At 48.2% G+C, this 25,633-nt stretch overlaps 1 protein-coding gene across 2 annotated transcripts in view; it reads right to left on the reverse strand.

The window, feature by feature from the left end:
• LOC115111439 (endoplasmic reticulum mannosyl-oligosaccharide 1,2-alpha-mannosidase-like) overlaps nucleotides 1-25,633 on the reverse strand; it is a 61,721-nt gene that overhangs the window by 5,973 nt on the left and 30,115 nt on the right. The window lies entirely within an intron of this gene.

The raw sequence follows: 25,633 nt of genomic DNA on the forward strand, positions 1-25,633 counted from the left end.
ATTACAGCCAAACACACAGCATTACAGCCAAACACACGTACAGACACAGCATTACAGCCAAACACACGTACAGACACAGCATTACAGCCAAACACAAACAGACACACAGCATTACAGCCAAACACACGTACAGACACAGCATTACAGCCAAACACACGTACAGACACAGCATTACAGCCAAACACACGCACAGACACAGCATTACAGCCAAACACACGCACAGACACAGCATTACAGCCAAACACACGTACAGACACAGCATTACAGCCAAACACACGCACAGACACAGCATTACAGCCAAACACACGTACAGACACAGCATTACAGCCAAACACACGTACAGACACAGCATTACAGCCAAACACACGTACAGACACAGCATTACAGCCAAACACACGTACAGACACAGCATTACAGCCAAACACACGTACAGACACAGCATTACAGCCAAACACACGTACAGACACAGCATTACAGCCAAACACACGTACAGACACAGCATTACAGCCAAACACACGTACAGACACAGCATTACAGCCAAACACACGTACAGACACAGCATTACAGCCAAACACACGTACAGACACAGCATTACAGCCAAACACACGTACAGACACAGCATTACAGCCAAACACACGCACAGACACAGCATTACAGCCAAACACAACAGACACAGCATTACAGCCAAACACACACAGCATTACAGCCAAACAACGCAGACACGCATTACAGCCAAACACACGTACAGACACAGCATTACAGCCAAACACACGTACACAGCATTACAGCCAAACACACGTACAGACACAGCATTACAGCAGCCAAACACACGTACAGACACAGCATTACAGCCAAACACACGTACAGACACAGCATTACAGCCAAACACACGTACAGACACAGCATTACAGCCAAACACACGTACAGACACAGCATTACAGCCAAACACACGTACAGACACAGCATTACAGCCAAACACACGTACAGACACAGCATTACAGCCAAACACACGTACAGACACAGCATTACAGCCAAACACACGTACAGACACAGCATTACAGCCAAACACACGTACAGACACAGCATTACAGCCAAACACACGTACAGACACAGCATTACAGCCAAACACACGCACAGACACAGCATTACAGCCAAACACACGCACAGACACAGCATTACAGCCAAACACACGCACAGACACAGCATTACAGCAAACAAACACACGCATTACAGACACAGCATTACAGCCAAACACACGCACAGACACAGCATTACAGCCAAACACACGCACAGACACAGCATTACAGCCAAACACACGCACAGACACAGCATTACAGCAAACACAACAGACACAGCATTACAGCCAAACACACGTACAGACACAGCATTACAGCCAAACACACTACAGACACAGCAGAACAAACACACGCACAGACACAGCATTACAGCCAAACACACGTACAGACACAGCATTACAGCCAAACACACGCATTACAGCCAAACACAGACACAGCATTACAGCCAAACACACGCACAGACACAGCATTACAGCCAAACACACGTACAGACACAGCATTACAGCCAAACACACGTACAGACACAGCATTACAGCCAAACACACGTACAGACACAGCATTACAGCCAAACACACGTACAGACACAGCACAGACACAGCATTACAGCCAAACACACGTACAGACACAGCATTACAGCCAAACACACGCACAGACACAGCATTACAGCCAAACACACGTACAGACACAGCATTACAGCCAAACACACGTACAGACACAGCATTACAGCCAAACACACGCACAGACACAGCATTACAGCCAAACACACGTACAGACACAGCATTACAGCCAAACACACGCACAGACACAGCATTACAGCCAAACACACGTACAGACACAGCATTACAGCCAAACACACGTACAGACACAGCATTACAGCCAAACACACGCACAGACACAGCATTACAGCCAAACACACGCACAGACACAGCATTACAGCCAAACACACGCACAGACACAGCATTACAGCCAAACACACGCACAGACACAGCATTACAGCCAAACACTGGAGAACACACGCACAGACACAGCATTACAGCCAAACACACGTACACACAGCATTACAGCCAAACACACGTACAGACACAGCCAAACACACGCACAGACACAGCATTACAGCCAAACACACGTACAGACACAGCATTATAGCCAAACACACGTACAGACACAGCATTACAGCCAAACACACGTACAGACACAGCATTACAGCCAAACACACGCACAGACACAGCATTACAGCAAAACACACGTACAGACACAGCATTACAGCCAAACACACGTACAGACACAGCATTACAGCCAAACACACGTACAGACACAGCATTACAGCCAAACACACGTACAGACACAGCATTACAGCCAAACACACGCACAGACACAGCATTACAGCCAAACACACGCACAGACACAGCATTACAGCCAAACACACGTACAGACACAGCATTACAGCCAAACACACGCACAGACACAGCATTACAGCCAGCATTACAGCCAAACACACGTACAGACACAGCATTACAGCCAAACACACGCACAGACACAGCATTACAGCCAAACACACGTACAGACACAGCATTACAGCCAAACACACGTACAGACACAGCATTACAGCCAAACACACGTACAGACACAGCATTACAGCACAAACACACGTACAGACACAGCATTACAGCCAAACACACGTACAGACACAGCATTACAGCCAAACACACGTACAGACACAGCATTACAGCCAAACACACGTACAGACACAGCATTACAGCCAAACACACGTACAGACACAGCATTACAGCCAAACACACGTACAGACACAGCATTACAGCCAAACACACGTACAGACACAGCATTACAGCCAAACACACGTACAGACACAGCATTACAGCCAAACACACGCACAGACACAGCATTACAGCCAAACACACGCACAGACACAGCATTACAGCCAAACACACGTACAGACACAGCATTACAGCCAAACACACGCACAGACACAGCATTACAGCCAAACACACGTACAGACACAGCATTACAGCCAAACACACGTACAGACACAGCATTACAGCCAAACACACGCACAGACACAGCATTACAGCCAAACACACGTACAGACACAGCATTACAGCCAAACACTGGAGAACACACGCACAGACACAGCATTACAGCCAAACACACGTACAGACACAGCATTACAGCCAAACACACGTACAGACACAGCATTACAGCCAAACACACGTACAGACACAGCATTACAGCCAAACACACGTACAGACACAGCATTACAGCCAAACACACGTACAGACACAGCATTACAGCCAAACACACGTACAGACACAGCATTACAGCCAAACACACGTACAGACACAGCATTACAGCCAAACACACGTACAGACACAGCATTACAGCCAAACACACGCACAGACACAGCATTACAGCCAAACACACGTACAGACACAGCATTACAGCCAAACACACGTACAGACACAGCATTACAGCCAAACACACGCACAGACACAGCATTACAGCCAAACACACGTACAGACACAGCCAAACACACGTACAGACACAGCATTACAGCCAAACACACGCACAGACACAGCATTATAGCCAAACACACGTACAGACACAGCATTACAGCCAAACACACGTACAGACACAGCATTACAGCCAAACACACGCACAGACACAGCATTACAGCCAAACACACGTACAGACACAGCATTACAGCCAAACACTGGAGAACACACGCACAGACACAGCATTACAGCCAAACACACGTACAGACACAGCACAGACACACGTACATTACAGCCAAACACACGTACAGACACAGCATTACAGCCAAACACACGTACAGACACAGCATTACAGCCAAAACACACGTACAGACACAGCATTACAGCCAAACACACGTACAGACACAGCATTACAGCCAAACACACGTACAGACACAGCATTACAGCACAAACACAGCCAAACACACGCACAGACACAGCATTACAGCCAAACACACGTACAGACACAGCATTACAGCCAAACACACGTACAGACACAGCATTACAGCCAAACACACGTACAGACACAGCATTACAGCCAAACACACGCACAGACACAGCATTACAGCCAAACACACGTACAGACACAGCATTACAGCCAAACACACGTACAGACACAGCATTACAGCCAAACACACGCACAGACACAGCATTACAGCCAAACACACGTACAGACACAGCCAAACACACGTACAGACACAGCATTACAGCCAAACACACGCACAGACACAGCATTACAGCCAAACACACGTACAGACACAGCATTACAGCCAAACACACGCACAGACACAGCATTACAGCCAAACACACGCACAGACACAGCATTACAGCCAAACACACGCACAGACACAGCATTACAGCCAAACACACGCACAGACACAGCATTACAGCCAAACACACGTACAGACACAGCCAAACACACGCACAGACACAGCATTACAGCCAAACACACGTACACACAGCATTGCAGCCAAACACACGTACAGACACAGCCAAACACACGCACAGACACAGCATTACAGCCAAACACACGTACAGACACAGCATTATAGCCAAACACACGTACAGACACAGCATTACAGCCAAACACACGTACAGACACAGCATTACAGCCAAACACACGCACAGACACAGCATTACAGCAAAACACACGTACAGACACAGCCAAACACACGTACAGACACAGCATTACAGCCAAACACACGCACAGACACAGCATTACAGCCAAACACACGTACAGACACAGCATTACAGCCAAACACACGTACAGACACAGCATTACAGCCAAACACACGCACAGACACAGCATTACAGCCAAACACACGTACAGACACAGCATTACAGCCAAACACACGTACAGACACAGCATTACATCCAAACACACGCACAGACACAGCATTACAGCCAAACACACGTACAGACACAGCATTACAGCCAAACACACGCACAGACACAGCATTACAGCCAAACACACGTAAAGACACAGCATTACAGCCAAACACACGCACAGACACAGCATTACAGCCAAACACACGCAAAGACACAGCATTACAGCCAAACACACGCACAGACACAGCATTACAGCCAAACACACGCAAAGACACATCATTACAGCCAAACACACGCACAGACACAGCATTACAGCCAAACACTGGAGAACACACGCACAGACACAGCATTACAGCCAAACACATGTAGACACAGCATTACAGCCAAACACACATAAAGACACAGCATTACAGCCAAACACACGTACAGACACAGCATTATAGCCAAACACTGGAGAACACATGCACAGACACAGCATTACAGCCAAACACTGGAGAACACACGTACAGACACAGCATTACAGCCAAACACACGTAGACACAGCATTACAGCCAAACACACGTACAGACACAGCATTACAGCCAAACACACGCACAGACACAGCATTACAGCCAAACACACGCACAGACACAGCATTATAGCCAAACACACGTAAAGACACAGCATTACAGCCAAACACACACACAGACACAGCATTACAGCCAAACACACGCAAAGACACAGCATTACAGCCAAACACACGCACACACACAGCATTACAGCCAAACACACGCAAAGACACATCATTACAGCCAAACACACGCACAGACACAGCATTACAGCCAAACACACGCACAGACACAGCATTACAGCCAAACACACGCACAGACACAGCATTACAGCCAAACACACGCACAGACACAGCATTACAGCCAAACACACGTACAGACACAGCCAAACACTGGAGAACACACGTACAGACACAGCATTACAGCCAAACACACGCACAGACACAGCATTACAGCCAAACACACGCACAGACACAGCATTACAGCCAAACACACGCACAGACACAGCATTACAGCCAAACACACGTACAGACACAGCATTACAGCCAAACACACGTACAGACACAGCATTACAGCCAAACACACGCACAGACACAGCATTACAGCCAAACACTGGAGAACACACGTACAGACACAGCATTACAGCCAAACACACGTACAGACACAGCATTACAGCCAAACACTGGAGAACACACGTACAGACACAGCATTACAGCCAAACACACGTACAGACACAGCATTACAGCCAAACACACGTACAGACACAGCATTACAGCCAAACACACGTACAGACACAGCATTACAGCCAAACACACGTAAAGACACAGCATTACAGCCAAACACACGTACAGACACAGCATTACAGCCAAACACACGTAAAGACACAGCATTATAGCCAAACACACGTACAGACACAGCATTACAGCCAAACACACGCACAGACACAGCATTACAGCCAAACACACGCACAGACACAGCATTACAGCCAAACACACGTACAGACACAGCATTACAGCCAAACACTGGAGAACACACGCACAGACACAGCATTACAGCCAAACACACGCACAGACACAGCATTACAGCCAAACACACGCACAGACACAGCATTACAGTCAAACACACGTACAGACACAGCATTACAGCCAAACACTGGAGAACACACGCACAGACACAGCATTACAGCCAAACACACGCACAGACACAGCATTACAGCCAAACACTGGAGAACACACGTACAGACACAGCATTACAGCCAAACACACGTACAGACACAGCATTACAGCCAAACACTGGAGAACACACGCACAGACACAGCATTACAGCCAAACACTGGAGAACACACGTACAGACACAGCATTACAGCCAAACACACGTACAGACACAGCATTACAGCCAAACACTGGAGAACACACGTACAGACACAGCATTACAGCCAAACACACGTACAGACACAGCATTATAGCCAAACACACGCACAGACACAGCATTATAGCCAAACACACGCACAGACACAGCATTACAGCCAAACACACGTACAGACACAGCATTATAGCCAAACACACGCACAGACACAGCATTACAGCCAAAAACTGGAGAACACACGTACAGACACAGCATTATAGCCAAACACACGCACAGACACAGCATTATAGCCAAACACACGCACAGACACAGCATTACAGCCAAACACACGCACAGACACAGCATTACAGCCAAACACACATACAGACACAGCATTACAGCCAAACACACGCCAAACACACAGACACAGCATTACAGCCAAACACACGCACAGACACAGCATTACAGCCAAACACACGCACAGACACAGCATTACAGCCAAAAAACAGACACAGAGCCAAACACACGTACAGACACAGCATTACAGCCAAACACACGCACAGACACAGCATTATAGCCAAACACACGCACAGACACAGCATTACAGCCAAACACACGCACAGACACAGCATTACAGCCAAACACACGCACAGACACAGCATTACAGCCAAACACACATACAGACACAGCATTACAGCCAAACACACGCACAGACACAGCATTACAGCCAAACACACGTACAGACACAGCATTACAGCCAAACACACGCACAGACACAGCATTACAGCCAAACACACGCACAGACACAGCATTACAGCCAAACACACGCACAGACACAGCATTACAGCCAAACACACGCACAGACACAGCATTACAGCCAAACACACGCACAGACACAGCATTACAGCCAAACACACGTACAGACACAGCATTACAGCCAAACACTGGAGAACACCAAACACACGTACAGACACAGCATTACAGCCAAACACACGCACAGACACAGCATTACAGCCAAACACACGCACAGACACAGCATTACAGCCAAACACACGCACAGACACAGCATTACAGCCAAACACACGCACAGACACAGCATTACAGCCAAACACTGGAGAACACATTACACAGACACAGCATTACAGCCAAACACTGGAGAACACACGTACAGACACAGCATTACAGCCAAACACACGTACAGACACAGCATTACAGCCAAACACTGGAGACACAGCACACACAGCATTACAGCCAAACACACGCACAAACACAGACACAGCATTACAGCCAAACACACGCACAGACACAGCATTACAGCCAAACACACGCACAGACACAGCCAAACACACGTACAGACACAGCATTACAGCCAAACACACGCACAGACACAGCATTACAGCCAAACACACGCACAGACACAGCATTACAGCCAAACACACGTACAGACACAGCATTACAGCCAAACACACATACAGACACAGCATTACATCCAAACACACGCACAGACACAGCATTACAGCCAAACACACGCACAGACACAGCATTACAGCCAAACACACGCACAGACACAGCATTACAGCCGAACACACGTACAGACACAGCATTACAGCCAAACACACGCACAGACACAGCATTACAGCCAAACACACGTACAGACACAGCATTACAGCCAAACACACGCACAGACACAGCATTACAGCCAAACACACGTACAGACACAGCATTACAGCCAAACACACGCACAGACACAGCATTACAGCCAAACACACGTACAGACACAGCATTACAGCCAAACACACGTACAGACACAGCATTACAGCCAAACACACGTACAGACACAGCATTACAGCCAAACACACGTACAGACACAGCATTACAGCCAAACACACGTAAAGACACAGCATTACAGCCAAACACTGGAGAACACACGCACACACAGCATTACAGCCAAACACACGCACAGACACAGCATTACAGCCAAACACTGGAGAACACACGTACAGACACAGCATTACAGCCAAACACACGCACAGACACAGCATTACAGCCAAACACACGTACAGACACAGCATTACAGCCAAACACACGTAAAGACACAGCATTACAGCCAAACACACGCACAGACACAGCATTACAGCCAAACACACGTACAGACACAGCATTACAGCCAAACACACGTACAGACACAGCATTACAGCCAAACACACGCACAGACACAGCATTACAGCCAAACACACGCACAGACACAGCATTACAGCCAAACACACGTACAGACACAGCATTACAGCCAAACACACGCACAGACACAGCATTACAGCCAAACACACGTACAGACACAGCATTACAGCCAAACACACGTACAGACACAGCATTACAGCCAAACACACATACAGACACAGCATTACAGCCAAACACACGCACAGACACAGCATTACAGCCAAACACACGTACAGACACAGCATTACAGCCAAACACACGTACAGACACAGCATTACAGCCAAACACACGCACAGACACAGCATTACAGCCAAACACACGCACAGACACAGCATTACAGCAAAACACTGGAGAACACACGCACAGACACAGCATTACAGCCAAACACTGGAGAACACACGCACAGACACAGCATTACAGCCAAACACACGTACACACAGCATTACAGCCAAACACACGCACAGACACAGCATTACAGCCAAACACACGCACAGACACAGCATTACAGCCAAACACACGTACAGACACAGCATTACAGCCAAACACACGTACAGACACAGCATTACAGCCAAACACACGCACAGACACAGCATTACAGCCAAACACACGTACAGACACAGCATTACAGCCAAACACACGCACAGACACAGCATTACAGCCAAACACACGTAAAGACACAGCATTACATCCAAACACACGCACAGACACAGCATTACAGCCAAACACACGCACAGACACAGCATTACAGCCAAACACACGTACAGACACAGCATTACAGCCAAACACACGCACAGACACAGCATTACAGCCAAACACACGCACAGACACAGCATTACAGCCAAACACACGTACAGACACAGCATTACAGCCAAACACACGTAGACACAGCATTACAGCCAAACACACGTACAGACACAGCATTACATCCAAACACACGCACAGACACATCATTACAGCCAAACACACGCACAGACACAGCATTACAGCCAAACACACGTACAGACACAGCATTACAGCCAAACACACGCACAGACACAGCATTACAGCCAAACACACGCACAGACACAGCATTACAGCCAAACACACGCACAGACACAGCATTACAGCCAAACACACGCACAGACACAGCATTACAGCCAAACACACGTAAAGACACAGCATTACAGCCAAACACTGGAGAACACACGCACAGACACAGCATTACAGCCAAACACACGTACAGACACAGCATTACAGCCAAACACACGTACAGACACAGCATTACAGCCAAACACACGCACAGACACAGCATTACAGCCAAACACACGCACAGACACAACATTACAGCCAAACACACGCACAGACACAGCATTACAGCCAAACACACGTACAGACACAGCATTACAGCCAAACACACGCACAGACACAGCATTACAGCCAAACACACGCACAGACACAGCATTACAGCCAAACACACGCACAGACACAGCATTACAGCCAAACACACGCACAGACACAGCATTACAGCCAAACACACGCACAGACACAGCATTACAGCCAAACACACGCACAGACACAGCATTATAGCCAAACACACGTACAGACACAGCATTACAGCCAAACACACGCACAGACACAGCATTACAGCCAAACACTGGAGAACACACGCACAGACACAGCATTACAGCCAAACACTGGAGAACACACGCACAGACACAGCATTACAGCCAAACACTGGAGAACACACGTACAGACACAGCATTACAGCCAAACACACGTAAAGACACAGCATTACAGCCAAACACTGGAGAACACACGCACACACAGCATTACAGCCAAACACACGCAAAGACACAGCATTACAGCCAAACACACGCACAGACACAGCATTACAGCCAAACACACGCACAGACACAGCCAAACACACGTACAGACACAGCATTACAGCCAAACACACGCACAGACACAGCATTACAGCCAAACACACGCACAGACACAGCATTACAGCCAAACACACGCACAGACACATCATTACAGCCAAACACACGCACAGACACAGCATTACAGCCAAACACACGCAGACACAGCATTACAGCCAAACACACGCACAGACACAGCATTACAGCCAAACACACAGACACAGACACAAAGCATTACAGCATTACAGCCAAACACACGCACAGACACAGCATTACAGCCAAACACACGCACAGACACAGCACACAGCCAAACACATTACAGACACAGCAACACACGCACAGACACAGCATTACAGCCAAACACACGTACAGACACAGCATTACAGCCAAACACACGCACAGACACAGCATTACAGCCAAACACACGTACAGACACAGCATTACAGCCAAACACACGCATACAGACACAGCATTACAGCCAAACACACGTACAGACACAGCATTACAGCCAAACACACGAACACACGCACACACAGCATTACAGCCAAACACACGCACAGACACAGCATTACAGCACAAACACACGTACAGACACAGCATTACAGCCAAACACACGCACAGACACAGCATTACAGCCAAACACACGTACAGACACAGCATTACAGCCAAACACACGTACAGACACAGCATTACAGCCAAACACACGCACAGACACAGCATTACAGCCAAACACACGCACAGACACAGCATTACAGCCAAACACACGCACAGACACAGCATTACAGCCAAACACACGCAAAGACACAGCATTACAGCCAAACACAGAACACACATTACAGACACAGCATTACAGCCAAACACACGTACAGACACAGCATTACAGCCAAACACACGTACAGACACAGCATTACAGCCAAACACACGCACAGACACAGCATTACAGCCAAACACACGCACAGACACAGCATTACAGCCAAACACACGCACAGACACAGCATTACAGCCAAACACACGTACAGACACAGCATTACAGCCAAACACACGCACAGACACAGCATTACAGCCAAACACACGCACAGACACAGCATTACAGCCAAACACACGCACAGACACAGCATTACAGCCAAACACACGCACAGACACAGCATTACAGCCAAACACACGCACAGACACAGCATTACAGCCAAACACACGCACAGACACAGCATTACAGCCAAACACACGTACAGACACAGCATTACAGCCAAACACACGCACAGACACAGCATTACAGCCAAACACACGCACAGACACAGCATTACAGCCAAACACACGCACAGACACAGCATTACAGCCAACACACACAGCATTACAGCCAAACACTACAGAACACACACAGACACAGCATTACAGCCAAACACTGGAGAACACACGCCAAACACAGACAGACACAGCATTACAGCCAAACACACGTAAAGACACAGCATTACAGCCAAACACAAACACTGGAGAACACACGTACAGACACAGCATTACAGCCAAACACACGCACAGACACAGCATTACAGCCAAACACACGCACAGACACAGCATTACAGCCAAACACACGCACAGACACAGCATTACAGCCAAACACACGCACAGACACAGACACAGCCAAACACATTACAGCCAAACACACGCACAGACACAGCATTACAGCCAAACACACGCACAGACACAGCATTACAGCCAAACACACGTACAGACACAGCATTACAGCCAAACACACGCACAGACACAGCATTACAGCCAAACACACGCACAGACACAGCATTACAGCCAAACACACGCACAGACACAGCATTACAGCCAAACACACGCACAGACACAGCATTACAGCCAAACACACGTACAGACACAGCATTACAGCCAAACACACGCACAGACACAGCATTACAGCCAAACACACACAGACACAGCATTACAGCCAAACACAAACACACGCATTACAGACACAGCATTACAGCCAAACACACGCACAGACACAGCATTACAGCCAAACACACGCACAGACACAGCATTACAGCCAAACACACGCACAGACACAGCATTACAGCCAAACACACGCACAGACACAGCATTACAGCCAAACACACGCACAGACACAGCATTACAGCCAAACACACGCACAGACACAGCATTACAGCCAAACACACGCACAGACACAGCATTACAGCCAAACACACGCACAGACACAGCATTACAGCCAAACACACGCACAGACACAGCATTACAGCCAAACACACGACACAGACACAGCCAAACACAGCCAAACACATTACAGCCAAACACACGCACAGACACAGCATTACAGCCAAACACACGCACAGACACAGCATTACAGCCAAACACACGCACAGACACAGCATTACAGCCAAACACACGTACAGACACAGCATTACAGCCAAACACACGTACAGACACAGCATTACAGCCAAACACACGCACAGACACAGCATTACAGCCAAACACACGAACACAGACACAGCATTACAGCCAAACACACGCACAGACACAGCATTACAGCCAAACACACGCACAGACACAGCATTACAGCCAAACACACGCACAGACACAGCATTACAGCCAAACACACGTACAGACACAGCATTACAGCCAAACACACGCACAGACACAGCATTACAGCCAAACACACGCACAGACACAGCATTACAGCCAAACACACGTACAGACACAGCATTACAGCCAAACACACGCACAGACACAGCATTACAGCCAAACACACGCACAGACACAGCATTACAGCCACAGCAAAACACACGTACAGACACAGCATTACAGCCAAACACACGTACAGACACAGCATTACAGCCAAACACACGCACAGACACAGCATTACAGCCAAACACACGTACAGACACAGCATTACAGCCAAACACACGCACAGACACAGCATTACAGCCAAACACACGCACAGACACAGCATTACAGCCAAACACACGCACAGACACAGCATTACAGCAAACACACGCCAAACACAGACACAGCATTACAGCCAAACACACGTACAGACACAGCATTACAGCCAAAACACGTACAGACACATTACAGCCAAACACAGACACAGCATTACATTACACAGCCAAAACACACAGACACAGACGTACAGACACAGCATTACAGCCAAACACAGAACACAACACACAGCATTACAGCCAAACACACGCACAGACACAGCATTACAGCCAAACACACGTACAGACACAGCATTACAGCCAAACACACGTACAGACACAGCATTACAGCCAAACACACGTACAGACACAGCATTACAGCCAAACACACGCACAGACACAGCATTACAGCCAAACACACGCACAGACACAGCATTACAGCCAAACACACGCAGCCAAACACAGACACAGCATTACAGCCAAACACACGCACAGACACAGCATTACAGCCAAACACACGCACAGACACAGCATTACAGCCAAACACACGCACAGACACAGCATTACAGCCAAACACAGCATTACAGACACAGTACACACAGCATTACAGCCAAACACACGCACAGACACAGCATTACAGCCAAACACACGCACAGACACAGCATTACAGCCAAAAACACACGCACAGACACAGCATTACAGCCAAACACACGCACAGACACAGCATTACAGCCAAACACACGTACAGACACAGCATTACAGCCAAACACACGCACAGACACAGCATTACAGCCAAACACACGTACAGACACAGCATTACAGCCAAACACACGCACAGACACAGCATTACAGCCAAACACACGCACAGACACAGCATTACAGCCAAACACACGCACAGACACAGCATTACAGCCAAACACACGCACAGACACAGCATTACAGCCAAACACACGTACAGACACAGCATTACAGCCAAACACACGCACAGACACAGCATTACAGCCAAACACACGCACAGACACAGCATTACAGCCAAACACACGCACAGACACAGCATTACAGCCAAACACACGCACAGACACAGCATTACAGCCAAACACACGCACAGACACAGCATTACAGCCAAACACACGCACAGACACAGCATTACAGCCAAACACACGTACAGACACAGCATTACAGCCAAACACACGCACAGACACAGCATTACAGCCAAACACACGTACAGACACAGCATTACAGCCAAACACACGCACAGACACAGCATTACAGCCAAACACACGTACAGACACAGCAAACACATAAAGACACAGAGCCAAACACACGCACAGAACACATTACAGCCAAACACAGACACAGCATTACAGCCAAACACACGTACAGACACAGCATTACAGCCAAACACACGCACAGACACAGCATTACAGCCAAACACACGCACAGACACAGCATTACAGCCAAACACACGCACAGACACAGCATTACAGCCAAACACACGTACAGACACAGCATTACAGCCAAACACACGCACAGACACAGCATTACAGCAGACACAGCATTACAAACACACGCACAGACACAGCATTACAGCCAAACACACGCACAGACACAGCATTACAGCCAAACACACGCACAGACACAGCATTACAGCCAAACACACGCACAGACACAGCATTACAGCCAAACACACGCACAGACACAGCATTACAGCCAAACACACGCACAGACACAGCATTACAGCCAAACACACGCACAGACACAGCATTACAGCCAAACACACGCACAGACACAGCATTACAGCCAAACACTACAGACACAGCATTACAGAACACAGAACACACGCACAGACACAGCATTACAGCCAAACACACGTACAGACACAGCATTACAGCCAAACACACGTACAGACACAGCATTACAGCCAAACACACGCACAGACACAGCATTACAGCCAAACACACGCACAGACACAGCATTACAGCCAAACACACGCACAGACACAGCATTACAGCCAAACACACGTACAGACACAGCATTACAGCCAAACACACGCACAGACACAGCATTACAGCCAAACACACGCACAGACACAGCATTACAGCCAAACACACGCACAGACACAGCATTACAGCCAAACACACGCACAGACACAGCATTACAGCCAAACACACGCACAGACACAGCATTACAGCCAAACACACGCACAGACACAGCATTACAGCCAAACACACGCACAGACACAGCATTACAGCCAAACACACGCACAGACACAGCATTACAGCCAAACACACGCACAGACACAGCATTACAGCCAAACACACGCACAGACACAGCATTACAGCCAAACACACGCACAGACACAGCATTACAGCCAAACACACGTACAGACACAGCATTACAGCCAAACACACGCACAGACACAGCATTACAGCCAAACACACGTACAGACACAGCATTACAGCCAAACACACGCACAGACACAGCATTACAGCCAAACACACGCACAGACACAGCATTACAGCCAAACACACGTACAGACACAGCATTACAGCCAAACACACGTAGACACAGCATTACAGCCAAACACACGTACAGACACAGCATTACAGCCAAACACACGCACAGACACAGCATTACAGCCAAACACACGCACAGACACAGCATTACAGCCAAACACACGCACAGACACAGCATTACAGCCAAACACACAGACACAGACACAGCATTACAGCCAAACACACGCACAGACACAGCATTACAGCCAAACACACGTACAGACACAGCATTACAGCCAAACACACGCACAGACACAGCATTACAGCCAAACACACGCACAGACACAGCATTACAGCCAAACACACGCACAGACACAGCATTACAGCCAAACACACGCACAGACACAGCATTACAGCCAAACACACGCACAGACACAGCATTACAGCCAAACACACGCACAGACACAGCATTACAGCCAAACACACGTACAGACACAGCATTACAGCCAAACACTGGAGAACACACGCACAGACACAGCATTACAGCCAAACACAGCATTACAGCCAAACACACGTACAGACACAGCATTACAGCCAAACACACGCACAGACACAGCATTACAGCCAAAAACACACGCATTACAGCCAAACACAGCACAGACACAGCATTAAACACACGTACAGACACAGCATTACAGCCAAACACACGCACAGACACACGCATTACAGACACAGCATTACAGACACAACATTACAGCCAAACACACGCACAGACACAGCATTACAGCCAAACACACGCACAGACACAGCATTACAGCCAAACACACGCACAGACAGCATTACAGCCAAACACACGCACAGACACAGCATTACAGCCAAACACACGCACAGACACAGCATTATAGCCAAACACACGCACAGACACAGCATTACAGCCAAACACACGCACAGACACAGCATTACAGCCAAACACACGTACAGACACAGCATTACAGCCAAACACACGCACAGACACAGCATTACAGCCAAACACACGTACAGACACAGCATTACAGCCAAACACACGCACAGACACAGCATTACAGCCAAACACACGCACAGACACAGCATTACAGCCAAACACACGCACAGACACAGCATTACAGCCAAACACACGCACAGACACAGCATTACAGCCAAACACACGCACAGACACAGCATTACAGCCAAACACACGCACAGACACAGCATTACAGCCAAACACACGTACAGACACAGCATTACAGCCAAACACACGCACAGACACAGCATTACAGCCAAACACACGTAAAGACACAGCATTACATCCAAACACACGCACAGACACATCATTACAGCCAAACACACGTACAGACACAGCATTACAGCCAAACACACGTAAAGACACAGCATTACAGCCAAACACACGCACAGACACAGCATTACAGCCAAACACACGTACAGACACAGCATTACAGCCAAACACACGTACAGACACAGCATTACAGCCAAACACACGTACAGACACAGCATTACAGCCAAACACACGCACAGACACAGCATTACAGCCAAACACACGCACAGACACAGCATTACAGCCAAACACACGTACAGACACAGCATTACAGCCAAACACACGCACAGACACAGCATTACAGCCAAACACACGCACAGACACAGCATTACAGCCAAACACACGTACAGACACAGCATTACAGCCAAACACACGCACAGACACAGCATTACAGCCAAACACACGCACAGACACAGCATTACAGCCAAACACACGCACAGACACAGCATTACAGCCAAACACACGCACAGACACAGCATTACAGCCAAACACACGCACAGACACAGCATTACAGCCAAACACACGCACAGACACAGCATTACAGCCAAACACACGTAAAGACACAGCATTACAGCCAAAACACAAACACACGCACAGACACAGCATTACAGCCAAACACACGCACAGACACAGCATTACAGCCAAACACACGTACAGACACAGCATTACAGCCAAACACACGCACAGACACAGCATTACAGCCAAACACACGCACAGACACAGCATTACAGCCAAACACACGCACAGACACAGCATTACAGCCAAACACTGGAGAACACACGCACAGACACAGCATTACAGCCAAACACACGTACAGACACAGCATTACAGCCAAACACACGCACAGACACAGCATTACAGCAAACACTGGAAACACACGCACAGACACAGCATTACAGCCAAACACACGCACAGACACAGCATTACAGCCAAACACACGCACAGACACAGCATTACAGCCAAACACACGCACAGACACAGCATTACAGCCAAACACACGCACAGACACAGCATTACAGCCAAACACACGCACAGACACAGCATTACAGCCAAACACACGCACAGACACAGCATTACAGCCAAACACACGCACAGACACAGCATTACAGCCAAACACACGCACAGACACAGCATTACAGCCAAACACACGTACAGACACAGCATTACAGCCAAACACACGCACAGACACAGCATTACAGCCAAACACACGCATTACAGACACAGCATTACAGCCAAACACACGCACAGACACAGCATTACAGCCAAACACTGGACACAGCATTACAGCCACGCACAGACACAGCATTACAGCCAAACACACGCACAGACACAGCATTACAGCCAAACACACGCACAGACACAGCATTACAGCCAAACACACGCACAGACACAGCATTACAGCCAAACACACGCACAGACACAGCATTACAGCCAAACACAAACACAGACACAGCATTACAGAACACACGCACAGACACAGCATTACAGCCAAACACACGCACAGACACAGCATTACAGCCAAACACACGCACAGACACAGCATTACAGCCAAACACACGCACAGACACAGCATTACAGCCAAACACACGCACAGACACAGCATTACAGCCAAACACACGTACAGACACAGCATTACAGCCAAACACACGCACAGACACAGCATTACAGCCAAACACACGCACAGACACAGCATTACAGCCAAACACACGTACAGACACAGCATTACAGCCAAACACACGCACAGACACAGCATTACAGCCAAACACACGCACAGACACAGCATTACAGCCAAACACACGCACAGACACATTACAGCATTACAGCCAAACACACGCACAGACACAGCATTACAGCCAAACACACGCACAGACACAGCATTACAGCCAAACACACGCACAGACACAGCATTACAGCCAAACACACGCACAGACACAGCATTACAGCCAAACACACGCACAGACACAGCATTACAGCCAAACACACGCACAGACACAGCATTACAGCCAAACACACGCACAGACACAGCATTACAGCCAACAGACACAGCATTACAGCCAAACACACGCACAGACACAGCATTACAGCCAAACACACGCACAGACACAGCATTACAGCCAAACACACGTACAGACACAGCATTACAGCCAAACACACGTACAGACACAGCATTACAGCCAAACACACGCACAGACACAGCATTACAGCCAAACACACATACAGACACAGCATTACAGCCAAACACACGCACAGACACAGCATTACAGCCAAACACACGCACAGACACAGCATTACAGCCAAACACACGCACAGACACAGCATTACAGCCAAACACAAACACACGCACAGACACAGCATTACAGCCAAACACACGCACAGACACAGCATTACAGCCAAACACATGCACAGACACAGCATTACAGCAAACAACAGACACAGCAACACACGCACAGACACAGCATTACAGCCAAACACACGCACAGACACAGCATTACAGCCAAACACACACGTACAGACACAGCATTACAGCCAAACACACGCACAGACACAGCATTACAGCCACAACAGACACGCACAGACACAGACATTACATTACAGCCAAACACACGCACAGACACAGCATTACAGCCAAACACACGCACAGACACAGCATTACAGCCAAACACACGCACAGACACAGCATTACAGCCAAACACACGCACAGACACAGCATTACAGCCAAACACACACAGACACAGCATTACAGCCAAAAACACACAGCACAGACACAGCATTACAGCCAAACACACATACAGACACAGCATTACAGCCAAACACACGCACAGACACAGCATTACAGCCAAACACACGCAGACAGACACAGCCAAACACACGAGCAGACACATTACAGCCAAACACACGCACAGACACAGCATTACAGCCAAACACACGTACAGACACAGCATTACAGCCAAACACTGGAAACACACGCACAGACACAGCATTACAGCCAAACACACGTACAGACACAGCATTACAGCCAAACACTGAGAACACACGCACAGACACAGCATTACAGCCAAACACACGCACAGACACAGCATTACAGCCAAACACACGCACAGACACAGCATTACAGCCAAACACACGCACAGACACAGCATTACAGCCAAACACACGCACAGACACAGCATTACAGCCAAACACACGCACAGACACAGCATTACAGCCAAACACACGCAAACACACGCCAAACACAGACACAGCATTACAGCCAAAACACACGCACAGACACAGCATTACAGCCAAACACACGCACAGACACAGCATTACAGCCAAACACACGCACAGACACAGCATTACAGCCAAACACACGCACAGACACAGCATTACAGCCAAACACACGCACAGACACAGCATTACAGCCAAACACACGCACAGACACAGCATTACAGCCAAACACACATACAGACACAGCATTACAGCCAAACACACGCACAGACACAGCATTACAGCCAAACACACGCACAGACACAGCATTACAGCCAAACCAAACACACGCACAGACACAGCATTACAGCCAAACACACGTACAGACACAGCATTACAGCCAAACACACGCACAGACACAGCATTACAGCCAAACACACGTACAGACACAGCATTACAGCCAAACACACGCAGACACAGCATTACAGCCAAACACACGCACAGACACAGCATTACAGCCAAACACACGCACAGACACAGCATTACAGCCAAACACACGCACAGACACAGCATTACAGCCAAACACACGTACAGACACAGCATTACAGCCAAACACACGCACAGACACAGCATTACAGCCAAACACACGCACAGACACAGCATTACAGCCAAACACACGCACAGACACAGCATTACAGCCAAACACACGTACAGACACAGCATTACAGCCAAACACACGCACAGACACAGCATTACAGCCAAAACACTACAGACAGAGAACACACGCACAGACACAGCATTACAGCCAAACACACGAACAGACACAGCATTACAGCCAAACACACGCACAGACACAGCATTACAGCCAAACACACCTACAGACACAGCATTACAGCCAAACACACGCACAGACACAGCATTACAGCACTGGAGAACACACGCACAGACACAGCATTACAGCACAAACACACACACAGACACAGCATTACAGCCAAACACACGCACAGACACAGCATTACAGCCAAACACACGCACAGACACAGCATTACAGCCAAACACACGCACACACAGCATTACAGCCAAACACACGCACAGACACAGCATTACAGCCAAACACAAACACACGCACAGACACAGCATTACAGCCAAACACACGTACACACAGCATTACAGCCAAACACACGTACAGACACAGCATTACAGCCAAACACACGTACAGACACAGCATTACAGCCAAACACACGCACAGACACAGCATTACAGCCAAACACTGGAGAACACACGCACAGACACAGCATTACAGCCAAACACACGTACAGACACAGCATTACAGCCAAACACACGCACAGACACAGCATTACAGCCAAACACACGCACAGACACAGCATTACAGCCAAACACACGCACAGACACAGCATTACAGCCAAACACACGCACAGACACAGCATTACAGCCAAACACACGCACAGACACAGCATTACAGCCAAACACACAGACGCATTACAGACACAGCATTGCCAAACACACCAGACACAGCATTACAGCCAAACACACGCACAGACACAGCATTACAGCCAAACACACGACAGACACAGCATTACAGCCAAACACACGCACAGACACAGCATTACAGCCAAACACACGCACAGACACAGCATTACAGCCAAACACACGTACAGACACAGCATTACAGCCAAACACACGCACAGACACAGCATTACAGCCAAACACACGCACAGACACAGCATTACAGCCAAACACACGTACAGACACAGCATTACAGCCAAACACACGCACAGACACAGCATTACAGCCAAACACACGACAGACACAGCATTACAGCCAAACACACGAACACAGACACAGCATTACAGCCAAACACACGCACAGACACAGCATTACAGCAAACACACAGAACAGCATTACAGCCAAACACACGCACAGACACAGCATTACAGCCAAACACACGCACAGACACAGCATTACAGCCAAACACACGCACAGACACAGCATTACAGCCAAACACACGCACAGACACACAGCCAAACACACGCACAGACACAGACACAGCCAAACACACGCACAGACACAGCATTACAGCCAAACACACGCACAGACACAGCATTACAGCCAAACACACGCACAGACACAGCATTACAGCCAAACACACGTAAAGACACAGCATTACAGCCAAACACACGCACAGACACAGCATTACAGCCAAACACACGTACAGACACAGCATTACAGCCAAACACTGGAGAACACACGCACAGACACAGCATTACAGCCAAACACACGTACAGCCAAACACAGCATTACAGCCAAACACACGTAAAGACACAGCATTACAGCTAAACACACGTAAGACACAGCATTACAGCCAAACACACACAGACACAGCATTACAGCCAAACACACGTACAGACACAGCATTACAGCCAAACACACGCACCTACAGACACAGCATTACAGCCAAACACACGCACAGACACAGCATTACAGCCAAACACACGCACAGACACAGCATTACAGCCAAACACACGTACAGACACAGCATTACAGCCAAACACACGTAAAGACACAGCATTACAGCCAAACACTGGAGAACACACGCACAGACACAGCATTACAGCCAAACACACGTACAGACACAGCATTACAGCCAAACACACGCACAGACACAGCATTACAGCCAAACACACCTACAGACACAGCATTACAGCCAAACACACGCACAGACACAGCATTACAGCCAAACACTGGAGAACACACGCACAGACAGCATTACAGCCAAACACTGGAGAACACACGTACAGACACAGCATTACAGCCAAACACACGTACAGACACAGCATTACAGCCAAACACACGCACAGACACAGCATTACAGCCAACACTGGAGAACACGCACAGACACAGCATTACAGCCAAACACACACGCACAGACACAGCACACAGCCAAACACCGCTGGACACAGCATTACAGCCAAACACGCTGACAGACATGAGCATTACAGCCAAACATACGCACAGACACAGCATTACAGCCAAACACACGTAAAGACACAGCATTACAGCACAAACACTGAGAACAAACCTACAGCTGGCCACAACATTACAGAAAACACACAGACACAGCATTACAGCCAACACACGTAAAGACACAGCATTACAGCGAAACACACGCACAGACACAGCAGTACAAGCCAAACACACGCACAGACACAGCATTACAGCCAACACACTGCAAGAACACACGCACAGACACAGCATTACAGCCAAACACACGTACAGACACAGCAATTACAGCCAAACACACGTACAGACACATCATTACAGCCAAACACACACACAGACACAGACATTACAGCCAAACACACGCACAGACTGACATTACAGCCAAACACACGCACAGACACAGCATTACAGTAAACACACACAGACACTGACATTACAGCTAAACACACGCACAGACACAGCATTACAGCCAAACACACGCACAGACACAGCATTACAATGAAACACACGTAAAGACACAGCATTACAGCCAAACCACGCACAGACACAGCATTACAGCCAAACACACGCACAGACACAGCATTGCAGCCAAACACACGCACAGACAGGCACATTACAGCCACACGCACAGACACAGCATTACAATGAACACTGCGTGGCAGACACAGCATTACAGCCAAACACATACGCACAGACACGTCATTTTAGCCAAAACACACGTTACAGACACAGCATTACAGCCAAACACTGGAGAACACACGGCACAGACACAGCATTACAAGCCAAACACACGTGAGACACAGCATTACAGCCAAACACACGCACAGACACACAGCATTACAGCCAAACACACGCACAGACACAGCATTACATAGCCAAACACACGCACACACAGCATTACAGCCAAACACACGCTGGACACAGCATTACAGCCAAACACACGCACAGACACAGCATTACAGCCAAACACACGCACAGACACAGCATTACAGCCAAAACACACGCACAGACACAGCATTACAGCCAAACACACGTTACGGACACAGCATTACAGCCAAACACACGCACAGACACAGCATTACAGCCAAACACACACCTGAAGACACAGCATTACAGCCAACACACGCACAGACACAGCATTACAGCCAAACACAGAACACACGACACAGCATTACAGCCAAACACTGAGAACACACGCACAGACACCGCAGCATTACAGCCAAACACACGTACAGACACAGCATTACAGCTGCAAACACATTGCAATGACACCGCGCTAAAGACAGCATTACAGCCAAACCTGCGCTGGACACAGCATTGCAATGAAACGCGTTACCGGACACAGCATTACAATGAAACCTGCGGCGGGAGTACAGCATTACAATGAAACGCTGGAACCTGCGCTGGACACGGCATTGCAAGCCAAACCTGCGATGCTGGACCTGACATTACGACAAACACCGCTGGACACAGCATTACAATCGACACCCTACAGACACAGCATTACCCGTGAAACCTGCGCTGAACCCCAGCGTGCAACCAAACACTGGAGAACACACGCTGCAGACAGCATTACAGCCAAACCTGGAGAACACACGTACAGACACAGCATTACAATAAACACCGTACAGACACAACATTACAGCCAAACACACGCACAGACACAGCATTACAGCCAAACAC

This window comes from Oncorhynchus nerka, linkage group LG27 (genome assembly GCF_034236695.1).
Source record: "Oncorhynchus nerka isolate Pitt River linkage group LG27, Oner_Uvic_2.0, whole genome shotgun sequence".
Taxonomy (NCBI): Eukaryota; Metazoa; Chordata; class Actinopteri; order Salmoniformes; family Salmonidae; genus Oncorhynchus; species Oncorhynchus nerka.